This window comes from Dipodomys ordii, unplaced genomic scaffold (assembly GCF_000151885.1).
Source record: "Dipodomys ordii isolate 6190 unplaced genomic scaffold, Dord_2.0 Scaffold93, whole genome shotgun sequence".
Lineage (NCBI taxonomy): Eukaryota > Metazoa > Chordata > Mammalia > Rodentia > Heteromyidae > Dipodomys > Dipodomys ordii.
Window position 1 is genome coordinate 7997684 of NW_012267309.1, and position 27882 is coordinate 8025565.

Genomic DNA, 27882 nt, shown 5'->3' on the forward strand with positions numbered 1-27882 from the left:
CTTGGTGTTACTAAAATTCCTGCAAAGGTAATCTTAAGAACAATAAAATATTTGAGGTAAAAACAAGCTAATCTACAATGCAATATACACTGCCAATATATGAATATGACAGGGATCAACTTGATATGAATATTGTCATATTAACTATGCATCCATGTCATTAGATGTTGGTATAGACAGATGGTGTGGTGAGTTAATACTGCTAATGTAAAATATGTGATATGGAGCCTAGGAGTTGGAAGAATTTATCTGGGCCAAATCAAGCTGCCAAGATAATAATGCATATATCACACTTTGTCAGAAATAAGTGCCTTTAAAAAGTAAAGCATGCTTACACATCGCCATTTTTCAAAGTGTTGTCTTTGCCAATTAAGATTCGGTGTGTCAGATTCAAATCAGCCTTTTGACATTGCTTATCATGTGGGAAGATTTTCTTACTTTGTGAAGAAGAACGGGGGTAAATAAATCAAAATGGAAGGAAAAGTAAATTAAAGGAATGGGAAAAAGAATAATAAAGACAAAAATGGCTAGACCATCTATCTATGCCCTCCCTTCTCTCTCTCTTTTAAAAACTTGAGGACTAAAGCCGGACACGGGTGGTTCATGCCTGTAATCCTAGCTACTTAAGAAGCTGAGATCTGAGGATCGTGGTTCAAAGCCAGCCCGGCCTGGAAAGTCCGAGAAAATGTTATCTCCAATAAACCACCAGAAAACCAGAAGTAGTGCTGTAGCTCAAGTGGTAAAGCGCTAGCCTTGAGCTGAAGAACTGAGGGACAGTGCTCAGGCCTAGAGTTCAAGCCCCATGACCGACAAAAAAGAAAGAAAGAAAGAAAGAAAAAGACAAAGAAATGAGGACTAGACAGGTGCCAGTTACTCATGCCTAGTATCCTAGCTATTTAGGAGGCTAAGATTTGAAGATTGTAGTTTGAAGCCAGCAACAGAAGGAAAGTCTATGGGATTCTTATCTCCAACTAAAGTCTATGGGATTCTTATCACTAATTAAGCAGCAAAAATAAAACAGAAATGGAGAGCACTAGCATTGATCAATAAAGCTCAAGAACAGACTCAGCCCCTGAGTTCAAGCCCAAGGAATGGCATACACACACACACACACACACACACACACACACACACACACACATTATAAAACAAAAAAAAAAGAAAGAAAGAGGGGGAGAGAGCAAGAAAAAGAAACCAAAAGAGCAAGAAAGCAAGAAAAAAAAATTCATTTGAGGACTAGTCACAGAATGTCAGGAATTAGAGATGTATTTGCTGATTAAGATCAGTTATTATGTTTTTATGATTTTATTGCTCACATTTAGATGTCATAGTAAGAAGTATTGTAGTAACTCCAAGTAAGAATATAGTTATAGATATATACACAAATATGTATATGAATACAGATTATATATAATTTTTCAGATTTGCTTCCAAATAGAATATTCATTTACCACAAGAATGAGACGTGAAACTACCTTGTGTTGGACTAAGCTATGAGAGCATCCATATGATCTTCTAGATATAGCCAAAGCAATGAATTAAGAGGGTCTCAGCATCTCAGGCAATTACTGTGCATGGAATGAGAATATCTAATTTTCTTCTCAGTTTAGGATGAAATATTTCTGTTCTTTCACAGGCTAAGAGGAAAACATGACAACTCATTGGCACTGGGGAATCCTTTGTTCCATGATGGATGTGCTCCTTCACGGAAGAGGAGGACGCTATTGGGCCTCATTCATTAAATTGATGTAATGGTGGCATGAACTACCTTCCACAGAGATTTTCAATTGAATGTTATCCCACCAATCACTTTCTCACAGCCTAATGGAGTGTCCCTGACATCACAGGTTGATAAATTGCCCAGTGCCAATTAAACAGAGACACTTTCCCTGTCTGTCATTTAGCTGCAATATATTCCTGTACTAGGTTAGGTTCTATAAAAGTGACAGCAGTGATGAAAGTTTATTTGTAAAATCCCTTACTTTAATTTTTGAACAATGTAGGCTTCTGGATTTTCACATATAGCTCAGTGTCAGGAAGAACACTTATTGATGTCATTAGAAAGACATTTCTATGTAGCTATTATTGTAATAAAATATTAAAGGACTTCAACATTGTGAGTAAAAGCAAACTAATTGTTAAGAAACAACCTTGGGTATTTTATATATATATATATATATATATATATATATATATATATATATATGTTAATCCGATTTAGGAAGGGAAAAAGAACAACAGAATGATGAGACAAAGACAAAGAGCAAAAACAGTGCAAAAGTCATATTCACAAGACAATATGTTGGAAAATAATTGTACAACTTGAGGGGATTGGGGAGAGAGAAAGTGGGAGAAAATGAAGGAGGGGGTAACAAGGTTGACAAGAAATGTACTCACTACCTTATGTATGTAACTATAACCCCTCTGTAATCACCTTGACAATAACATTAAATAAAAACAAAAAAAACTAAAACAATCACTTACTTTTCAAATAGGTATTGATCATTTTCAAAGAGGATCTAGACACGTTTCCTAACCAATGACAAGACAGTGTAACTTTGCGTTTCTCTTCCTCCTCACTTTCAGTTCTCCCAGCTCATCTGATTGTTCAGTATTGCCATACTGTTCTTTTGCCAAGAAGATGTTCTATTTTGGTAAGCAACTTTCAATCATAACACAAAAACTTTGGATGTCTGTCATCCTATTTCTAACACTAGTATTTCATCACCAAGACACTAGATAACAAAATCCGATGTTTTTCATACCTCCATCAATATCCCAAGCATTCAACATAGGCTTACATGATTTCTCTGTGCCATTGTCTTTCAGTTCCTATTTTCTTTTCCATAGAACACAGGATTTGTTGTTTTACAAGAATTTTGGATAATTTCTGATATTCAAAGTAGCAGAGCACTTGTGTAAGTGCAGGTTTCTCACCAATTGTTAAGAATGAACAAAGAATAGCAAGCTTATGTTTTCAGGCATTATATAGTTGCAAGCCCAAGGTTTTTGTTCTTGAGAGATGGGAAACATGAGAAACACACCAGAACATGTTCATATTTGGCCTTACTCATTTAACTTGACTTATGTTTCTTTGTTTATTTCTAGGTACTAGAGTTTGAATTCAGTTTCTTATAATTGATACATTTATTTGCTTGGCTTCTGGCCTACCACTTAAACCACACTTCCAGTTCCACTTTATGCTGATTAATTAGGAGATGAAGTCTAGTTGGCTTTTCAACCTCAGTAGGCTATATGAACCACAATCTTCTGGATCTCAGGCTTTTGATTAGCTAGGGGTTAGATTCTCGATGTGAACCATTGACCCCTTGATCTGCTTTGGTATTGCCCTGTCTTATTTTTGCTTTTGCTAAAGAACATTTTGAAAACAACAATCATAAGGAGAAGAGGGAGATAAAAAAGCAAATGCAAGTTGCTAGGGTGGTAGCAGTTTGAGCCATAAGGAAAGAGAAAGAGAGACCTGAAGAAATCAGGCAGTCAAATCAAAACAACATTGAGATATCACCTCACCCCAGATAGAACGGCAAAAATCAAGAACTCTAATAACAACAGATGCTGGAGGGGATGTGGACAGAAGGGAACCTTACTGCATTGTTGGTGGGAATGTAAACTAGTCCAACCACTTTGGAAAGCAGTATGGAGGTTCCTCAAAAGACTTCACATAGAACTCCCCTACGACCCAGCAATCCCACTTTTGGGCATTTACCCAAATGCTTACAAACAAGACCACACTAAAGCTACCAGCACAACTATGTTTATTGCAGCATTATTTACCATAGCTAAAATATGGAACCAACCCAGATGCCCCTCAGTAGATGAATGGATCAAGAAAATGTGGTATATATACACAATGGAATTCTATGTCTCCATCAGAAAGAATGACATTGCCCCATTTGTTAGGAAATGGAAAAACTTGGAAAAAATTATATTAAGTGAAGTAAGCCAAGCCCAAAGAAACATAGGTCCCATGGTTTCCCTTATTTGCAATATCTAGTATATGTATGAGTCAAGCGGAAAAGGTCAGATAATGTGATGTCAGGAAAATGAACCCTTAGATATGTATTTTAATGTTTTTCCTTTCATGCATGTGTTTCTAATGAATTTATAAGATTATCTCTTTGTTGCTTTGTATGTCCCTCCCCCACAGTATAACCCCTGCTTTCAATGTATTTGATGTCAGTATAACTTGTGGAGGAGATGGGGAAAAACCAGTTGTTTAAGGATACAGGTGGACCTGATGCAACAATGAGAAGTACAAGTTGTCATGTCCAAAACGAACTTTACAACGTCGGTGGGGGGGGAGGGGGAAAGGGGGGAAGGAGAAGGATTGGGATGGGGGGAGGGGGGAGGCTGGGAAGTGATGTGAAGGGTAAACAAAGGAGGAGGCTGCAATGCTTGGTAAGAAATGTACGCATTATCCTGCCCATGCAATTGTAACCCCTCTGTACAGTATTTTCACAAATAAAATAAAAAAAATAAACACAAAAAAAATCAAAAAAAAATCAGGCAGTCCACAAATCTTTGCATTTATCCTCATGAGGATTTACCCATGGAGTATAAATATGATGCTCAGAGTCAAATGCCATAAGACTAGAAAGGAATTGTGTATTGGAGGTAGGACAAATTGTGAGTTGACCAAAGACTTACAGATCACTAAATTCTGGGAGAAACTGAAATTCTGAGTAGTTAAAGTAGACAGCATCAATATACTTGGTTGAAGGTACCTAGCAAAGTAACAGTTTTCCTTCTCAATAGCCACCCTCTCCCCAAGAAAAAGAACTAAATTCTTAAAAAAAAAAAAAGGGAAACAAAAACATGTGGTTTCAGTAGTCAGAATAATCTATATTTAATATACTAAAATTTTTCACAAATATTGTCACAATAAAGAAAACCTACTATCATCAAGAAAAAAAAGCACTCTAGACTGAAGCAAACTAAATCAAGTCACTCAAAAATTTCACTTGTTTTCCTGCACCTAAGAAAAGTTTCAAAGTATGGCTTTGAGTGGTCCCCAGGAATGGAGGGAATTGATAGAAAGAGATATGACAAGAACATTGGAAGTAAAAGGTAAGAAAACCAAAGCAGCTATGAAATATATTGAAAAATGTGTTCCATCTTCTGAAGGAAAATATTAAAAAAATGGATGAAGACATAGCATCACAGTAGATAATTACAAAGGATAAGAATGAACTAAGTAAAGATTCAGGTCTGAAAAATATGATTGAAATAATTGAGCAATAATAATTTAGATAGAATGAAAGAAACAATACAATAAACATTTCCCCAAACTGAAGCAAGGGAAAAAGTTACAAAATGAAAAAGTATGAAATGAATTAGTGACTTATGGCATATTTGGAATTCTGACTTAAGATCCCTCTCTTACCCATCAAGTCCAAGCTAGTTTAATAAAATATGATTTAATAACCTGAATTCTGTGGGCTATTACAGTGTCTATAAAAACCAAACATACATACACATGTAGATGCCAAGGTTTCAATTCGCAACTATTATTTTCTCATTAGAACTTCTTTTATATTAAATATAAATCCTCTAAGTTTATCTTAATATGGGAAATGATTTGTCTATATATGTAGGTATTGATTCTATATTGTTCTTTATTTAAGATTTTGATCAATCAGAGTTAAATAGTTATCATTGACTGTTATTTTTTGAGAATAGTAAGCAGGGCTTGGTGCATGCACAAGAGTTGCTCTACAACTGAGCTATGTCCCGATTGCCATTGTGTTTTACAACCATATCAAACACATGGATATCTCAAATAGCTAACTTAAAACTTTGAATTTCCATTTTCTTATATTTCTAAAGAAGTTGCATTACTTGAAGTATCTGTCATTATTTTACACCTATCTAAATAGTTTACATTCCCTAGGCATTTACTTTCCTTACTCTTTCTGGGTTTGTTTCACTTAAAGGGAAATTTAATGTATGCATATAATTTTTCAAGTATATTGATTACATATGATATCTGATATTATAATTAAATGTTACAAGTAGCATAATGATATGTTCTCAAGGTCTAACAGAAAGGACTACATCTTGCATTTATCAAGAACTAGCTGTAGGACAGACCCAGGGAGAATGACGTCGTTATTCTAGTCTTGCAGAGGAAATGTCTCAATTTAGAAAAGTAGAAGAGGAGTAGAAATTAGTAGGTGACAAAATAAAAATATACCTGCCAAAGATCATAGGCGTTCTTATCTGAGGTCTTATTTTTCCAATGTGTAAGTTGTATGCCCTAGGTGACTTTGTATCAAAGTTTTATAATAGAACTACTAAATCTTTGGTTATATGCAATAAAACATTTTTATTTCCTTTATTTTACTGTTTACACCTTTACACAGGGAATTTGGTGTGATTTTATCATTTTTACTGAAACACAATTTTAGATAAATATAAGCACTTTAGTGCATTTTTCTCTTCACCTTCTCCATAACAACTTCAAAAAAATCTTTTAAGTTCAAAGTCACATTGGTTACAAAACCATGCAACATTTAGTGACTCCAAACAGATTTAGTTCAAAGTGATGACAAGAGTGCCAGTTTTAAATTGATAGTTAAATTCTGAATTATAAAGTTATGTTTCTAAGATTGCCAAATATATTGTAAGTTGGAGGTATAAAATTTATTTCAGGTTCTCATTTCAAGTTCTCAGCCTGTTAAGGGAAAGTGATTCTATATTATATTAGTTGGTCTTCACTGAAAAAGAAACTTTTATTTATGGTCATTTGTTCTCTAAAATTGTTCTGTGTGTTTTGATGGGAAAAAATGAAATGATACATAATGTAAATAGAAAATGGTGCATTATCTGAATTTTCTCTAATATGCTCCTCCAAGGATGGCACAGCCTTTGTGTATCTTGTGACTGGTGCAATAATTTTTTTCACACTTTACATACTAGAAACTACTTAAAAAAAACCTCTAACACTTTATGTGTTTTACTCTTCCACCAGTATTTGCTACAGTCATCACTAGGGACATGTAAATACCTTCCTTCAAATCTTATCCCTACTTTCGTTTAGTTTATAATCTGTTAGTAAAGAATTGCAACCACAAATTCTTCACTTATAGTACAGAATTGCAACCACAAACTGTGTTTTGGGAAATAAAAATGGCTGTTTTCTCAGAAAATAATTAAGCAGAAACTACTGTTATGTCCCATAATTTCTTTACCGAAATGTAATCTTCAGAGAATGTTTCTTCTTTCATAATTTTTCGTATTTCCTTAGTAATATTAACATGATAACCCCAAGACCTATTAGTAAACAACATTTACTTTCCTTTTTCATATTTACCTTTAAGACCATTTCATGAAATTTTCTTTTCAATTAAAAAAATTAAATCAATGAAGTTTTCTACACATAGCAGGAATATATTCTGAAGACCAAGAAGTATTTTGAATGTGTAAGTTAAAAAAAAATGTGATCACTGTGAAGTTCCAAAATAGTTCACCTTTTCCAGTGCACATTAAAATAACATTCATCTCAATTTAGAATTTTATGACTATGGATTTTATATCAAATTCACAAATACTTTTCACAACTTAAATTGCTAAATGGGGGAAATATTTTCAGCAGTGTCTTTGCTTTTCTGTTCTAGTGTCTAAAATTTACTTCATGTCACAAAATAGCAGACAAGAGAATGTTAAATCCATACCACATCCTAAAGCATTGAGGTAATTAAGATTAAATAAACATGGAAACTGTTTCATGATTCTTCCATTAAATCAGATTATTTTCTTATTTCAAAAGCCCTAGAAAGAAAACAATACACAAGGAATACACAAACATTTTCAAGTATATGTTCAATAACTTTTTATGAAAGCTCTTTATACTGCATATGTATATATATATGTATGTATATATATATATATGCTTAATTTTGAGTATTTTTCCAGAACTGAAGTTTAAAAGTTTTAATTGAGTGAATTTTTTAAAGTTACTTAACTAAATGAGTGAATATGTCCCATGATATCATAAAAGTACCAGTCAGGATCTAAGAAGACTCAACAGAAGTTAGGTAGGTCAATACATATAAGTAATTTTGTAATCCTGAAAATGCTTTCTGTATTGACTCGGTATTCCACACAAGTGTTTTTATACACATGTGCACACATGCATACACACAAGAAGCTGAATTTGTCAGTTTCAGTGGCTAGAATGGAATATGTTCCCTACAATGTGATAACATTAAATACCACCTCCATAGCATTAACTGCATTAAATCAGTCTTGGGTAATATTTACCAATTTAGAATTTACCAATCTCTTCCAAGGCGTGTAGTAATTTCATTTCCCTTAATTTATACAGTCCTCCAAAATAGAAAAAAAAAGTATGGAACAAAATCATGAAAACTTAAATAACATACACACATCAAAGTCCAAAAGGATAAATTTTCTCTTCAAATTAAATTTAGCATAATTTATTCTTTTAGTCTGGACATTCTGTGAACATTGTTCCAAACATCTGGGTTCTGGCAACTAAAAGTAAATAATCCCTACTTATTTAGAATATCAAGTTTGATGGAGTTAAGAATATAGTGAATAAATGAGCAATTGAGTTAAAATAGTATCAGAGAATGCAAACTTTTATAATTACAATTCAACAATTAAAACAATCTTTGCCCAGAACTACTTATTGCATACATGGATTATCTCATATTTATATTCTTACTATTTTTCTTGGTTTTACTCTGATTCGGCCATTTATGAAAAGTTATTACTATTTGAACTGATGTCAATAAAAGCTATCAAAATTCTAACGTTCCAATTAAATGAAATTAAAATGACCATAAAACCACCTTTGGTATAGAAGAGAGTTTTTAATTTAAATTTTATAACGGTGATGTACAGAGAGGTGATAGTTGCATAAGTCAGGTAATGAGTACATTTATTTTTCAACAACGTTTACACCCTTCCCAAATCAAGTAAACATATATACAAGACAAAGGGTATAGGAAAAAAAAAACAGTGACAAAGGGAATAAACCAAAGGGGAAAAATACATTAAAAGGATATAACTGAAAAAAGTGCAATAAAACAAACAAGCAACAAAAAAAACCCTCTTGTTTCCATTTCTTGGATTTCATTCGATAAAGGAATCACAGAAATGGTGGGACAACAGGTGAACCAATGTTATAGAGTTTTATAACAAAAGGGAAATGAACAATGGTAAAAAATGTTGAATATTTTTCATCCTTTTTTCTCTAAAAAAAACTTTTAGAAGAGATAGTTGACAAAAATGAGTTAATTGTAATTTAGAATGGAGAATCTTTGCGATTAACTTGTAGTTCGGATGATTCATTAATATTTCTATGAATGAGAAATATTAAAAATACAGAATTAATTCTGGTTTAGTAATTAGATGAATTATAAGCTCTCTATTTAGAAAAAAAATTAGACAACTTTTTTGTTGCTGTTTTGTTGGTTGTGGGGCTTGAACTCCCAGCCTGGGCACTGTCCCTCAGCTCTTCAGCTCAAAGAAAGCTCTCTACCACTTGAACTACAACACCACTTCCGGTTTTCTGGTGGTTTATCTCAAGGAAGAGTCTCACCAGGACTTTCCTGCCCGGATTGGCTTTGAACAATGATCCTCAGCTCTCAGCCTCCTGCTTAGTTGGATTACAGGCATGAGCCACTGAAGCCTGACTTTTTTTTTTTTTTTTAATAGTCAGGATGCTATGTAGAGCGGTTACCTGAGTAAGGTAATCAGTTCATTTCTTTTTTTTTCTCATTAAACTTTGTTTTAATGGGTCTCAAAATTCTGTGACAGATTTTTGGTCATGTTGTTTCCATTAAAAAGTTCTGATTTTTAAAAACTAATAACTTAAGACTGCCACACACACAAATAAAAAGGTCCACAAAGCATTTCCCTTTCCTTATGAAGGTTTTACGATGCATTGTTATCATCACCCAGTCTTTTACTATTAAACTTAAATGGCCAATTGAGATAAACAGTTCTGTGACCGTTCTTCCACCACTGGTTAAGACTGAAATGGCAGGTGTTAGGGTAATATTCATTTAGCCTTCTGAGCTTTCTGGGCAGACTTGGTGACCTTGCTAGCTCCGGCAGCCTTCTTGTCCACAGCTTTGATGACACCCACAGCAACTGTCTGCCTCGTATCACAAACAGCAAAACGATCCAGAGGAGGATAGTCAGAGAAGCTCTCCACGCACATTGACTTGCCGGGAACCATGTCAACAATGGCAGCATCACCAGACTTCAGGAATATAGGGCCATCCTCCAGCTTCTTACCAGAACGGCTATCAGTTTTCTCTTTCCGCTCAGCAAACTTGCAAGCAATGTGAGCAGTGTGACAATCCAGCACAGGGGCATAGCCAGCACTGATTTGGCCTGGATGGTTCAGGATGATCACCTGAGCAGTGAAGTCAGCTGCTTCCATGGGGGGATCATTCTTGCTGTCACCAGCAACATTGCCACAATGAATATCTTTGACTGACACATTCTTGACGTTGAATACCACATTATCCCCAGGAAGAGCTTCATTCAAAGCTTCCTGATGCATTTCAACAGACTTTACTTCAGTTGTGACATTGACAGGAGCAAAGATGACCACCATGCCAGGTTTGAGAACACCAGTCTCCACTCGGCCCACAGGGACGGTTCCAATTCCACCAATTTTGTACACATCCTGAAGGGGCAGGCGCAAAGGCTTGTCAGTGGGACGAGTTGGTGGCAGGATGCAATCCAAAGCCTTGAGCAAGGTGGTACCACTGGCACTGCTGTCTTCACGGGTGACTTTCCATCCCTTGAACCAAGGCATATTGGCACTCGGCACCAACATGTTGTCACACCATTCCAGCCAGAAATTGACACAAATGTTACTGTGTCAGGGTTGTAGCCAATTTTCTTAATGTAGGTGCTGACTTCTTTGACGATTTCTTCTTATCTCTTCTGTAGGGTGGCTCAGTGGAATCCATTTTGTTAACACCAACAACGAGCTGTTTCACACCCCATATGTAAGCCAGAAGCGCATGCTCACGGGTCTGCCCATTCTTGGAGAAACCAGCTTCAAATTCACCAACACCAGCAGCAACAATGACAGCACAGTCAGCCTGGGATGTGCCTGTAATCATGTTCTTGATAAAGTCTCTTGTGTCTTGAGGAATTGAGATGATCTCAAATTTCCACAGGGAGATGTCAATGGTGATACCACGCTCATGCTCAGCCTTCAGTTTATCCAAGACCAAGGCCTACTTGAAGGAGCCCTTCCCCATCTCGCAGCCTCCTTCTCAAACTTCTCAATGGTTCTTTTGTCGATGCCACCACATTTGTAGATCAGATGTCCAGTAGTGTGGACTTGCTGGAATCGATGTGTCCAATGACGACAATGTTGATATGGGTCTTCTCCTTTCCCATTTTGGCCATGACTTTGTGGTGGTTTTCACGGCACCTGCATTCTGATGGCAAACCCATTGCGAAAATGAGTACATTTCTTATCGAGCATTGTTACCCTCTCCTTTGATGTTCTCCCACTATCCCTTTCCTTCTCCACCTTGCCACCGAAGTTATAAAGTTAATTTATAATCTATTGCTTTGTGGGTATCATTGTTGCAATGGGTCATCCTGTGTCCTTGTTTCACCGTTTTGTTATTCTCTTTCCCCTCCCCAAGTTAGACAAATGTATATACAAGATGCAACATACCAAAACCAAGCACAGTAACAACAGGGGAAAGAACATACAAAGGGAACAAAAAAAAATCACATAGTACATTAAAAACAGCAACAAAGAAGGACCTCTTGTGTCTATATCTTGTGGATCATTTCACTTAAGATGAGGCTAGACATTTGTTATATAGCTGGGAAAGGACATTATATTTACTGACCACTGATTCAAAGTCTCCTTTTTCTGCTCCAGGTTTCATTGTAAATTATTTTACAGTAGTCAATTAATTTACTTTATGTATGTTTGTATTAATGAATTGAAATTATGGTGATTAATATTGCTTTAAAATTGCTAAAGAAAACATAGAGCATATTTTTATCTAGAGGATATACTGGACCTGCTGTTATAACCAACTTTTAGGGTGAAATGGATAATGCAAACAGATTTTACTTGAGAGATCCCTTAAGAGTGAGTCCTTCTACTTTAGGTTCTCAATCAAATTTATTGTAAGAGATATTCCACAAATTTTCTAAAAAGTACTCATTCCCGTTTTCCATGGTAGAGGATAAAGGGATTACATATGCAGATCTTTCATGAACACATAAATTACCTCCACCAATGACAAAATTCCTTGTCAGAATGGGTAGAGCTACACATCATGATCATAAACATAGTTTATTTTACAGTTCACTTTCAATGATGTACATTGCGTATTTGGACAAATACACAATAACATCTACTGATTTTGTATATATGTGTGTGTGTGTGTCTGTGTCTGTGTATGTATGTGTATGTATATATGTTGTAGACATCGTACCTTTTCAAAGAAAAATAAATGAACTATGATAACATACTGAAAAGTGTACAATGTATAGAATGCCATATAAAAGTAAAAATGATATGGAAAGAGAGATCAACGAAAAAGGTCATATAAGAGATAATTGTGTTCTTACTGAAAATGTGCTTAAGCCAGGTTCCAATGGCTCACACCTGTATTCCTAGGTACTTAAGAGGCAGAGATCTGAGGAACATGGTTCAAAGTCAGTCCAAGCAGAAAAGTCCCTGTGAGACTTTGATCTCCAATTAACCACTGGAAAACAAGAAGTAGTGCTGTGGCTCAAGTAATAGAGCCCTAACTGAGCAAAAAGAGCCTTAGGCATAGCACCCTGACCCAGAGTTCAAGCCCCATGACCAAAACACACACACACACACACACACACACACACACACACACACACACACTGTTCTTTGAATCGATGTACATGGTTCATTATGTTTCGTAAAAATGGTAATCACCTAGACAGTTTTTTCTCCTTTTATTTATTTATTTTTTGCAGAGAAATTGCATGACATAAATAAGGTAGAAACTTACCTTCAGGTAGCCTTACATAGCTAACATAGCTTTCCTTGTATAGTCTAAATAGTTACCTACATTTTTTGTTCTTCGTATTAAAATTTTACACCATGCATTTAATTTTAGGGCCAAGAAGTCTGGCCTTTTTCTTCCTGATATTTTAATGATCTACATTTATATAATGGATTAGACTAAATTTTCAGTTGATCTAGTTCTGTCACTAATTCTGTGAAAATCACTGACTTAGTCATTTTTATTCCAATGGTTTTAGTTACATAGTCAAGTCTTAGAGTTCTCAAACTTTTCCAACCCTTAGGTCATAACCTAATCCTTTCTATTCTTGACAGTGATGGATCTTCCTGTTTTAGACATTGTCTGGCTTTCATCTGGGCATGTAGGTCTTACTCATTTGTGTGCTATTTTGGACAGTTCTTTTTTTGCTTTAGGGTATGATTTTAAATGACAGTGATTTTTTTTCTAATTTTCCTGCTAAGTGATACCTGTCTTGTATACGCACAGTGCTATGTTTGTGGCTTATGACATTTCTGCAAAAAATAAAAATTATATTTTTTATGATTCTCAAGTTAGCATTTTTTCCTGTACTTTAACTTGTAGCTCAGTATGAACTTCAGAGATAGTAAAGATGATAGGGAGGGCAATTGATATTTTTGAGGGCCAAACTTGCATAAGTTGATACCAAACTCTTTCTGTATAGTAACACATTTTAACTTTGAGCTAGGTCTTTAAGCAGTGCCATTTCTTTTCTTTTTCTTTCTTTTTTTTTTCTATGTTCTGGGTAAGGAAACAGAGGCTGGTAGCTGTCACGAAGATATTGGTTAATGGAAGCTACAATTGGTTTTACTCTTATATTTATCTCACTCCCTGAAAGTCCTAATGCTTGTCTTTATTACAGAAAATCCTGATATTCAGTAGTTTTAAACTTGAGCTGATGTATGATAAACTAGACATATTTAAAATGCGTGATATGGTACTATTTACAAAATCAACAAACTTGATAAACAACCAAGTCATGGAAGTGAATATACAGTTTCCTGGTGTCTCTCATATTTCTTATTTCATATTTCCCCTGAAATGTGAGATAACTTATTTCTTATCATTATGGGTAAATTTGTATTCTTGATAATAATATAATATGTATGCAATCAGAAATGTGTGCTCCTGTTTACTTCACTTCTTTTATATGATAGAGTTTATAGGTGTATTGTTTGTATTGATGCGCTAGCCATTCATTTCTTTTTATTGCAGAGTAGTATTTCATAGCAAGCATGCACTACAAATGCTCACATTGAGCTGCTTACTGATGGATACAATGGATACATATGGATACAATGGATACATATTTGAGCTGTTACTACTTGAATCATTTCTGTAAAAATTGTTTGCAAGTAAATGATACTTTCATATGTGAGATTTAAATGCCTGAAAACAAAATTGCTAAAATGTACATACAGATAGATAGATGTACATATATATTAATATTTTAAACAACTGTAGAAGTTATTGAAGTGGTTGCTCATTTGACATTTCCACCAGTAGTATACAAACATTCTAGTCATACCACATCCTTATCAACACTTAATTTGGATTTTCTTTTAAATTTTATAGATTTAGTATGTGTGAAGGGATAACTAATCCTCACAGGTGGTAGTATTTTGTGGTAATATTTAGACTTTGCTTAATGAGCACTGATTTTGTAAACAGTTGATATGCTTTGTTTCCTCCCTATGTCTTCTTGGTAAAGTGTTCCTATTTATTTATTATGTATTTGTTTGTTTGTTTATATTACTGATTTTAGAGTTTGTCAGTTTAGGGTAAAAGTCCTTTGTAAATTTATCACTTATGAATATTTTGTCCTACTCTTCAGCTTCAAATTTTATTTTTATCATTAACTTCTGATAACCAAAGCTTAAATTTTGATAAAGCACCCTATATTGTGTGGTCAATTTGTCTGGTTTAGATCCAGTAACAAATTATGGAAAACAAATGTCTTAAATGTAGCAATCCAATGTCTTGACTTTTGTCTAGTGTGGACTACTGCAGTTTTAATACAAGTCTTGAAACCATATGAGTCTTCAATATTTTTCCTTTTCGAAATTTATTTTGAACCATGAAGTCATAACCAGAGTGAGCCTATAGAGGTAGTGCAGGAAATCAGTCACTTGGACAAACTTTGTGGAAGTTAGGGCTGCTTGACTGATGTGTGGAAATTATTGAAACTCTTAAATCTAATCAAATTACTCTGTACTTTCAAACCTTGCAGGGGCAAAGTTCCATAGTATCTGTTCATTCAGAAGAAAGCAATTACATTTACAATTTCCCATGAGATCTCTAATTTTATATAGATTTTATTTAAATCTCCAGTCACCTCCAATGAAAATAAAAATTATAAACAAAATGAGTGAGTGAGCATTGGCCAAGGATCTTTTTTTTATTGTGAAAATAAAGTACAGAGGGGTTACAATTACATGGGCAAGGTAATGAGTTCATTTCTTATCAAGCATTGTTGCCTCCTCCTTTGTTTCCCCTTCCCAAAAGCGATACCAGACCATTCATACCTGAAAGTGCAAGAATGACATTTTCAACAAGCAAAAAGTTTGGACCTGTTGTTTTGATGATGTATAAGTAAATTTGAGCAAAGATATATTTATATAGTTTGCATAGGTAATTTATTGTTTTCAGTCTCCTGAAATGGACTTTTCAAGGTACTGTCAAATGAATAGAAGTGTATCTGGTGAAGTATCATTAAGAACTAATGCAATAAATACAGTCCCAAAGAAATTTAGGCCCCATGGTGTCCCTTAATTGCAATAATTACTATATGTATAGGATAATCTTATCCAATGCCAGCTGAAAAGCTCAAACACTATGTACATATGATCATATAAGTTGATGCTAAGTGAAATGAACCCCAAGATATGGACACAAGAGGTCTGTCTTTGTTGTTTTAAATGTACTAGGTGATTTTTTTTGTTTCCTTTGTATGTTCTTCCCCATATGGCATATCCCCTGTTGTCACTGTACTTGATTTTGGTACCTTTAATCTTGTATATACATTTGTCTAATCTAGGGAGGGGAAGGGGAATAACAAAATGCTGAAACAAGGACAAAGGATGACCCATTGCAACAATGATACCCACGGGACAGTATATAATAAATGAATTCCACAACTTCTGGGGGGGGTTGTATGGGGGAGGAGTGTGGAAGTGGAGGAGTGAAGGGATGTGGGCCAACAACAAGGGAAGAGGTAACAAGGATCTACAAGTAATGTACTTATCGCCTAACTGGTGTAACTGTAACCCCTCTGTACAGCATTTTTACAGTAATATTAAAAACAAAAAGAGTAAAGAAAAAGAACTAATGCAAATTTCAAATGTTTCCAAAAGAAATATAAAATAATTTAATTCTTGGTGTTGTGAAGAAATATTACATACTTAATCATTAGTCATTACGTGTATTCTGAATGAGTAGAAAAGTAAAATAATTAATGCCTCATTTTGAGACTGTAATGTTACCCTTCAGTACAAGTTTTTCTTTCTGTTTCCTGTAATTAATTGTTATGGTGATACATGTAATTAAAACAAAGAACAGAATGAATCATATGGTTAAATTTCTTTATTCCACATTGAAAATATTCCCCTTATTTTATTTATTTTTATTAGTTATTATTATTTCTTTTTAATGAAGATGATGAGTAAATAATTGTAATTAAGCTGAGAAGCTATTACCACTCTCTGGTTTTAGTGTTTGCCCATAACATAAATGTTCTGTAATATAGCATTCTACCTATCCATGCCTGCCAAACAAATTCCCAGGGATAAAATTAAACTGAAATTTTATTGGACCTTCCAGTGCTTCATTGCTCATGAATTTAAATTTTCTCTTTGTTTCAATAATATATGGGAAGCATTTGATTTTTCCTCTTTTACCATATCTGCCCAATATTTTCTTTAGAACAAATGTCTTTTAGGGCATGGGTTCATTTTCCATTTGTTGTCTATCATTTGCATTAGTCATATTCTTATCGTTTTAATGTTAAATAATGGCCACCCAGATTTAGGATGTTTCTATACACATTCGCACCTTTATGAATGGAAGTATAGTTCAAACTTGCTCAAATTCCTGGAACACAGAAACAAAGAAGTATTGCTTCTGACCCATTTTGCTGCTTCACATTGAATAACTTTCACTGGAAAAATGGATTTTACACTATTGAGTAAAGCTTACCTTTATATTCTTCTCTGCAATTATAGAAACTTGCAGTGAGCTTTGACATGATTACGCCAAAAACTAAAAATAAAACTTGCTAGTACCCAGAAAGAAATTGTAGTTTCCAGCCTTTGATCTTGTTTATAATGTTTTACAAGTATGGAAGCAGCAATATCTTGGCAATGTCATAAATCTGTGCCAGCAAATACTGAAAATAATTTTCTGAGTATGGACTTAGAAATGGAAAAGCCGTGGTGACATGAGGTTAAGTTTCAGAGGAAAACTTAGTCAGAGAAAATTTATTATCATTTGATATAATGGACATTCGGCCATTTCCATAGAAAGCATATCCATTTTTACAACCTTAATTTACATCCATGAATTCTAAGATATTTGACAGTACTCATAATGGGTATTTAAATATACATAATTTTACAATATACTGCTAACAAAATTAGATGGGTAGGGATACTTCTCTCCATATACTAGAATTTTTATTTATTTATGTATTTATTTATACTAATTCCAGAAGTAAAGTTATGAGTACAAGTCACATATTATATTTGTAGAAAAATTTAAGTTTTCTACATTGTTTCAAATAATATTATCTCATGCAAAAAGAGAAATGATAGACTCAATTTGCCATACATTAAGCAGTTTTCATAGAATGGGTCCTAAGACCATTGGTGATTTGGAATATAATCTTAAAGGTATTTTCTCATCAGTCCTAAACAGTGTAAGATGTAAACATATTATCAAAAAAAAATAATGTTGATTTTTTACAGCTGGTAACAACAGTATGAAACAATGACAGTCATAATGAACAATATTTTAAGTGAAATTTCTAAAGATGAAACATGTTAAAGCACAATTACTTACATTAATGTACACATAGTTGGAAAAAAACTTATCTGTTGGAAAAATATGGTCTTTGCAATACTTTGTTTCGCTTATTTCAACTTAGACTACCAACTCAATGACAAAACTAATAAAGCTAACACATTACATTTTGTGCCCTGCATATAAATTAAGTTGCAGTTTTACCCTGGACATTTTAATTATAAAATCCATGTTTCAGTTATTTACATCAACTGTGAATAAATGGATCTGCTTTAAGTCTGATTTCACTGGCCGTATTAATTTCAGACCACATGTCTCCTTTCTTTGGTTTCCTCTATTGATTCTGGGAAGAGGAGAACAGTATTTGATTATAATGAAAGTGTATACTCCAACCGATTTTGATATTTCATTTGCAAGCAACTTCATGTAATGTCCTTCTCCTTTGATCTAATAATGAAAATGTGTCAGTATATTCTTATTTCAGCAGCAAGGTAAAACAACCCAAGCCTCCTGGGGCCAGAAGGACTAAACATGCTGCATTTAAAATGAGAAAGCTATACTCCCAGTGCTGGGCAAGGAGTGTGCTGCAGACCTATTTTCTCCCTTTCGCAACTACTCAGAATTCAAAAACAAATGACACTAAGAGGTTATCATCTTGCCATGGAGAGAGTGGGGTGAGGCAAAGAAAGAAACAATATGAGAATACAGGTGAATAGATTTGATTCGCTTTCAACTTTCCATAACGACAATGAAAATTAAGTAAAAATATTTAAGACAAGTAAACTAAAATCATTTGTTAAATACTTTTGCAGAGTATTTTGATGAGTATTTTGACTTTGCTAAAGATGGCATTGAATTGAACCTACCTCGGATAAGCTTCTCAAAACATTTCCAAGTTCATGTACATGTGGATTCAAAATACTGAATGCTGAATTTTTAAAGCTAACACCAAAGGAACTCATCTGGATAGCATCAAAATTTAGTGCAGTTGGAGAGTTTGATAATTAGATATATCTTATAGGAAATGTACATACTGAATTTGTTTGGCTTAAAATTTATGTCTTTATTTTTAATTCATGAACTTATTACTCATAGCTGTTAAGGTGTGAAGATAGTTGATGTACTTAAAATTAGAAGTATCTTAACTTAAAAAAAGAAGCATAATACCTTTAGCATAAAGCTAAAAAACTTATTCTAAAGAGAAGGCTTACAAACATCTGTATCTGTATATCTCTATCTAGCTATCTAGTAGCTAGCTATCTAGCTAGCTAGCTACCTATCTGTATATATGTATGTATATGCAAATGTAAATATAGATACAGTTTATATGTATATATATACACAATTTTACATGGATATATTAATATATGTCATTCTTTAGATATATGAAAGTGATATCTATGAATTTAGTGAATTGAACACAATCTTTCCAAATATATCCAAGTCACACTCTATGCTTGTAAACATGAGCTTTTGTGAATATTGGTATAGCATCAATTCATTGTAGGTTGAAATCCAATGGCTGATGTCTTTTTAAGACAAAGGAGGAGATCAGAGGCACAGAGAACAGTGGAAACAAACAGTGAAGACAGAGGTAGAGGTAGGGATGCTGTATCTACAAGCTAAGAAATTCAAATGACTTCCAGAGTTATCTAAATGAGAATGAAATATTAAAGGGTTTGTACCTCATGGTTTTCCAGAAGTCTCTAACAGTGCCAATCAATTCAGATATATTGCATCCAGAATACTTAGAGAAAAAGGTTCTGTGTAAGACACCATGGTCATGGTAACTTATTCAACACTAAATGAAAGAACACTTGATCAGTTTTACTTGGCTAACTATAATCTCAAGTATCCAAGAATAAGTATATATAGCAGTATAAATAACCTCAAGAACCATCTCCCAAAGTCTGCATACTTTGAGGCATAGATGACCACTATTTCCTGAGAGAATCCATAGACCTTATTGCCAACACTTTATACATCAGGCAAGTAGAAGGATAAGCATCATTCCATAAGCATGCAGAAGGCAATTATAATTTAATGGATGGTGTTTTGAAATTAGCTTATGTTCCTTAAAAAAGAAATAATAGAGCTATTGCTCCTGAATTGAACTTGTGTTTGCAAAAGAGAAATCCTTGACACTTTTATATAATTTGGAATCTACCCTTTGGACCAAATTTTAACTTTTTACTTGCATTACAGAAACCTAAATCTAAAATTCTTTGCTTAAAAATAGATTTCTGGATTCTTCTCCAAAGACTATCATTCTTTGTTTTTAGAGAGGTGTCAGGTTCTGCATTCATAATGATCACTTGAATTATGTGACAAAAAGATAAGGGCAGTATGTATAGTGAGTCCTGACTTTATCATAAACTATATTCCATAACATCTATTAAAAAATAAGATTCTTCAATGCTTGGTACTGAGCCATTGAGTTAGAATGTCTACGTAGTTTGCCTGTAGGAATGATCATGATTAGGCAATTTTAGGTGATAGTGGCTTAGAATAAAGATCCTGACCTTCACTGATTTAGATATATACATTAGCATTCATATAAGAAAAGAGGAACCTGATAAAGAAATCAAGCCTCTCATTTACCTTATAGCACAGGAAAAGTATTTTGGTACAAGCCTCTCATTTACCTTATAGCACAGGATAAGAATTTTGGTAAACACAGCAACCTGACCTTCGGGTAGAAAAATTTAAGTTTTGTTCAAAAAAATTGTTTTTGAGGTCAATGTTCATCCTAGTATCTTTCTCAGCATCTGCAGATTCCCTTGGCCTGCTGCTTGAACAGTTGCTAATGAATGAAGATCACCCCAGCCTGCCCCCCTGCTGTTGCTCATTTGCCCATTAGCATCTGCTTAAGCAGCAGGCTGGGGGAAGCTCTGGTGCCCAATCAATGTAGCTGATGAGGGCTGGGGTAGGGAGGCCTCTGTTGCCAACCGAGCCAGAGCATAAATCAACTCCAATCTTGGCAAAGGTTATTAATCTTCGAAAGGGTGACTTATATATCACAGTGTGGGGATGGAGAAAAGCTATCCTTGACATTTATGGGAAATAAGATAAAGCTAAACCATTATTTGTATGCTAACTTGAGCAAATCCTTTGAACCCCCTAAGCCTCAGGGTCCTTACCTGAAAAAGTAATTTACAATAAAGTTCAAACATTATCTGATTCTTAGGTATACCTTCAGAGACTCCAAAAATACTCCTTGAAAGAAAAGTATTCTTATGCCTAAATGGAATATGTTACCTCATTTTTTAATTTAAACAAGATTTCCTCATCATTTGATTGATCAAGAAAAGACTACTTTTTAATGACTTAATCAAACTGGATATTTCTCATTCTTAAATTTTCAAATTTAAAATTGAGTAATGAGAGAAAAAACTCAGAAGATACATTTCAGTCTGAGGATGGGTAGGATAAGCCTCTTTAAGTATTCTGACACATGGGCAGAATGTCTGTCAAATTGATTAGATTTTGCCAGTGGAGTGGGCAAAGAAAGACTGGCATAGATGTGGGTCAGTCTAGAGTAGAATATAACCATGAAATAGACAGGGTTTAAATTACCCAGAAAGTATAGCATGATAAAAAAAATGATACTGTATTTGAAAGTATTTTATACATTAGGAAGTGTGAAGTGTAAGAAGGTTAGTCTGTGAATGAGATGTTATTATTCTCCTGTGTGAGGGATTTTCAAATGACATGACAAGTAGCATTCAAACAGACCCACTGAGAACTGAGTGTTAAGTATCTTACAACTAAAAAAGGCACTTCACAGAAAAATAACTACATTTGCAACCATCGTTGTAGACCAAGAGCTGTGTTTAGAAGTCTCCTTTGGGTATTTTACAGAAATATTAAACAGTATTCCTCTCTATGTAAGTTTAAAACTGCTAGGAGAATGTAATGCTCACATGAAAAATAAAATAACTGGATTGGTTATGGTGGAGCACATCTGTAATCTTAACTACAAGGAAGGTAAAACCAGCAGAATTTGGGGCTCAAAGCCAGCATGATTAAAGATCAAGAGATCCAGCTGGGAGCCAGTGCTTATAATCCTAGCTACTCAGGAGGCTGAGATCTGAGGATAGTGATTCAAAGCCATCCCAGAAAGGAAAGTCTGTGAGACTTATATCTCCAACTAACTGCCAAAAAATTTGGAAGTGTAGTTGTAATTCAAGTGCTAGAGTGCTATCCTTGGGGGGGGGGAGGTGCAGGGAACCCTGGGGGGGGGAAATGGCCATTGGAATAACTCAAGTGTTATAGTATTAAGTAGTAATTAAATAGTTCTGGTTTCAATCTTCAGTAACACAAATAATCAAAGTTAAACTATATTATAAAATTAAAAAATAATATTTTATGGGATGGGCACCGTGTAATCCAAGCTACTCAGGAAGCTGAGATCTGAGGATCACAGTTCAAAGTCAGCTGAGGCAGGAAAGTCCACGAGACTCTCCAATTAACCACCAGAAAACTATAAGCAGTGCTGTGGCTCAAGTGGTAGAGTGCTTGCCTTGAGCTAAAGAGCTCAGGGACAGTGCCCAGGCCCACAACCATCTGTGTGTGTGTGTGTGTGTGTGCGCGTGCGCGTGCACACATGCGTGCTTGTGTGTGAAATAATAATGTAGAAAAATGAGCCAAAACTAGAGAAATTTCAGATTGTGTAAATATAATCACCATTCAGCATCTCAATTATCCCTAAATTGATGTGTAATAACTTACTTCCAAAATTTCTTGTCATTATTTATTTTTAAAACTTTGCAGAATAATCCTATAATTGAACATTAATCTCCCACATTTAATTGGAAAACATCGAGGTTCTTATTAACACCTAAGAAAATCAATAATATCTCTGGAATAATAAGTAGTAGATAACCATTCATGGTGTCATTAGTCTAAATGTAGCATCTGGATCTCAGTGTTTGCATTTGTGTAAGTGTCCACTAGAGAATTAATTGGCACAAGCATGCTTCACTGCATTTGGGGAAAACTTTCACATATACCAAGTTTAATTTGAACACAAAAGTCTGTGCATATGTCTAGAATTTTCATTAGAATATTACAGTTTTTTCTGTTTACGTTGAGTAAAACTGATGCAGTGAGAATGTGAGAATTAAAACATGTGCAAAAGTATTACATAAATGCATATAGTTATCCATACTTATGAGATATTTAAACAAAAACAGTGTGAATGCATTAATATGGCCTTCATAAACTAAATCATTTAGTTAACTCAAGCAAGGGGATTCAGATTTGAGTAAAAGCAAAGGAATATCTCCTTCATATTAATCTTTTTACAAAATTATTTTCCTTTCACATTTATTTTTTGTGCAGTGACAAAAATAATGAAATATTCAAATCAACTCCACAAATTGAAGAACAATCACATCTGACAATATTAGTATCTTCCATGTCTGAATTGAAACTGAAAATTTTAATCCAAATTCTAGTACTGTAATATACCTACTTTGCCTTGTTCTGAAGCTTGTGAACATTGAAGTCCACATAACCCCAAAGCAGAACATCTTTGTCAGTGCTGCTGGAAGATCACTGATGAAACCAATCAGATGTCTAGCACCACCCACTGTCTGAGTTCCAACAGGCTGGGCCCAAGTGACTTTTTTCCTTTGCCCACCAGTTTCTAGAATCAGCTATCTGACCAACTCTACCTAACAATCTTATTTTATCATCCTATTGAGGTATCACTATTACCTGTAGCAGGCAAAGTGAGAACATTGTGAGGATCTCATTAGGCCAGACCTGAGATCTGTGTAGACAAGGCTTGATCTGATGTATATTTGCCCAGAATTGAAAGGCCTCAACTTTTCTTTGATAGCAAAGATTTACTTTTCATTTTAGTCAGATTTGCAAGTGAAGATCTATCTACATAAAAATTATCCACTACAATACTTGTTTTTACTATAGACCTTCTTCCTCTAATCAATGAGTTAAAAACTTGTGGAAAAGTCTACTATTCGCCAATCCATTTGGCTAATCCTGTGGTTAACCAACACTTTTCTAGACCAACTCTAGTGACCAGCTCTTTCCAGACTTTTAAGAAGTTATCATCAAAACCCTGCAAGTCTCTGAAATCCTTGCTCTGCTCCCATGTGTTCCAGCCCTATAGATGAAGAATGTCTATTCTAAAATCACCCAAGATCTTTCTGGAGAAAAAGGCCTGTTCTGTTGACTCTTTTTTCTGGGTCATCTCCAATATCCAGAAGACATACTGCCAGCAGCCTGAGAGTGTCTTTCCAACACGTGTTTGTTCCTTTATGCACATATATAATCATATACTGGGATGTAGTGAGATTTTTGTAACATAATTTACTAGGTAGTTAAAGTCTTGTGTTTCCTGGGCTACACTGGGACTCCTGTACAAATGGTAGTCCCTTCTCTACCTCTTGAGTACCTGGGACTGTGGGATGTACACCTTCCATCCCAACTAAGTAGCATTTACATCTGTCTTTTCAAGTTCTATATTCTGTTGAAATTTAGTCGCTTAATAATTGTATGAAAGGTTGGATTTAGACCTTTCCTTTTTTATTTTAGGCATCCATCAACTTATATAATCTTTGAAGGGAAATGTATGACCATGCTTGAAGAACAGAGCTCATTGTAGAAACTGAAGTATCATTTTTTAGAGAAGAATCTTGATTGATATTACCATGATGTTATGGATTGAACTGTATCCTTGTACCTAAGAATTGTGTCTTCCATACCTGAATGCTACCCATACCTAACACATGGCTTTATTTGGAAGTGTGCTCATTTTAGTTATAATTAAGACATTGTGACTATTAACTCTACAGAAGAAATTAAGAGATGGCTACACATATGGAGCAGAAGTCAAGAACGCCAAAGATTCTGGAAAACCCACAGCAGCTGAGAGAGCACATGGATGGAGCACATTTTCCCTCAGAGCTTTTAACACCAGCCAACACTACAGGCACCATCATCTTGGACTTCCCTCCAGAACTGGAAGCCAGTAAACTTCTGATGTTTGATACACCAAGTTTATGGCACTGCATTATGGCAAATGGAAGATGTGCACACTGGCCTTTAAATCTAAGAAGCCATTTTTAAATTACACCAAAAAGAATTCCTATTTTATATACTGGATAGAAAATTTGCCTGATAAATTTTGCAAACCTTTTACATTTTATCCAAAACTCCAAATCATAAATCATTTAAAGAACTTCTTCTTGGGAAGATGGAGAAATAGTTCACCATAGACTAGGGGCCAGAATGGAAACTTAGAGATCAACAAACGAAATTATATGTTCAAATTAAATTGGCTTTGCTGAGTATTTAATATATCTGAAATCCTTAAGATAGGAGACATTTATTTCAGTTGTATGCATAGCCCTTCCCTTCCTATTAACATTTCCTTTCTGCAACTTTGTGCATTTAAATATCTTGGCACATAAGAAAAACTGGATTTGTTTTCTTTTCTCTGAATGCCTTTTTCTAAGGGTAGCTAATATCAAGAATCAATTAACATCAGTCCTTGCATTGCACCTTCACAATTGTTGAACAGATATTATTTTAACATCTGCTATTTCTGATGGATATTTTCCATTCTTTCATTCAGTGATAATAGTAAAAAAAAGTAGTTTTTCATCATAGATTATAGTAAATTTGATCATTTTCTAGCAGGCATGAGTTCAATTTAAAAGCTAATATTATTTTAATATAGAAGCATATTTAATATCATAGATGTATATCCATCTGTATGGATAAATATTGATATATATCTATGTATATAAATATGTATGCATAGGTATATATATAAATGAGGATATGCATTCATATACACATATGGATATTATATATAAACATCACAGTTCACACCTTGAGTATAGACAATCTGTATGTGTCAATTCAACATTTTAAAATAAAAATTAAATAAAATAAGCTGGGTGCCCATGGCTCACATCTGTAATCCTAGCTACTCAGGAGGCTGAGATCTGAGGATCACGGTTCAAAGCCAACCCGGGCAGGAAAGTCTATGAAACTCTTATCTCCAATAAACCACCAGAAAACCAGAAGTGATGCTGTAGCTCAAGTGGTAGAGAGCTTGCTTTGAGCTGAAGAGCTGAAGGACAGAGCTCAGGCCCAGAGTTCAAGACCCATGACTGACAAAAAAAAAAAATAAATAAAATAAAATAAAAAAACAATCATTTAGGTATTTTTCTCCTTTCTGTGCTATTTTATTAATCTTTAAATCTTTTTCATATTATGATGAACTGTAAGTATATTTAAAACAAATCAATAAAAGAGAAAAGATGGCAATGATTGTATTATTTTGAGACCATATTCAAATGGTAAATTTCAAGAACATACAATATTTATGTTCTAAAATTAGTTTATAAGCAAATTTATACACTGAATATATCATATTCTATATATCATACTCCAGGTGATTGGTACCCTTATAATAAAAAGGAAATACCAGAAATGTGCCTACAGCAGAAAAAAACCAGACAAGAAAGAAGTGCCAGTGCAGAGAGACAGTGGCACCCACAAGTTTAAAAAAGACAAACAAAAAAACCACCTCACCAAACAATATATCAGTACCTTGATCTTGGACTTTCAGCATCCAGGGTTTCCTTCTTTTTTTTTTTAATCTCTGAAAATTTTATTGCAGAAGTTCTAAAGAGCTAATATATTTATCAATGTTTTGCCTATAAAAATGTAAGAAAACTGAAATAAATTATGCCAAAATAAAATTATTATAACAAAATTTAACTAAGGATTGTGTATTCAAAATAATTCAAAATCAGATTAATTTGAAAAACTACTTTTTAACCAAGTAAAAGCATAAAACAAAAAGGAAATAAAATAATCTGCACTAAAATTTATTTAATATTTTACTGCTCTCATAGAAATACATCTAACTCAATAGAACTGTAAATAATATTTTCAGAACTTTGTCAAAATAGAAATTAGATCCCCAAAAAGAAACACAATAAACAAAAAGACAAAGTAGTCAGTTAATATGCTTTACATGTACATATGATCCTGTAAGATGTTTAGGCATATATTTATAAATTAAGAGTAACATCCATTGTGTCATTTATCTCTCCAGCCATGGCTTACTTCATTTAGCATTCTTCTCATGTATATCCTTTTTTTTTGCCAATAATGCAAAATCATTATTCCTAATGGGTGAGTAAATCTCCATTTTTGTATATAAATATATATATGCACATACATACTTGCATGTATACATACATGTGCACATATCACACACATTTATATCACATATTTTAAATTTCTTTTTATTTCTTTCTTTTTACATTAAAAATTGTATTGTAAAGGTGATGTACAGAGGGACTCCAGTTACATCAGTCAGTTAATGAGTATATTTCCTTTTGAGCAATGTCACCCCTCCTTCATTCTCTCCAAGCTTTTCCCTTATGACCTCCTACCCCCACAAATGGTATAGTTCATTTCCAACATAGATTCTAGTGGGTTTCACTGCTGAATTGTTTCACCCATTGTCCCACCATTTCTATGCTTCTCCTTACCCTCAGTGACAAATGGGAGCAAATAAGAAGGAAAAATAACTGCAAATAGTACAGCTAAAACTTCTTGGAGTTCAATTTCATAAACATCATTTCATATGCATATAACTATTGAGCCCTCACAATCCTTTCCTAAGATTATCCTCCTTTGTTCTCATTGTATGAATGTTTAGACTGCTGTTTTAATCATGACCAGGTGTGCTTATTTGTCTTTTACTCTCCATTGGATTTACTTGGAGATTCATAGGTACATTCTAATT

At 34.2% G+C, this 27882-nt stretch overlaps 1 pseudogene across 1 annotated transcript; it reads right to left on the minus strand.

Annotated features, from left to right (window-relative positions):
• Positions 1-9755: 9755 nt before the first annotated feature.
• Positions 9756-11472, minus strand: LOC105993240 (annotated as a pseudogene). The gene has a single exon (XR_001175447.1). The product of XR_001175447.1 is annotated as an elongation factor 1-alpha 1 pseudogene (transcript).
• Positions 11473-27882: the final 16410 nt, after the last annotated feature.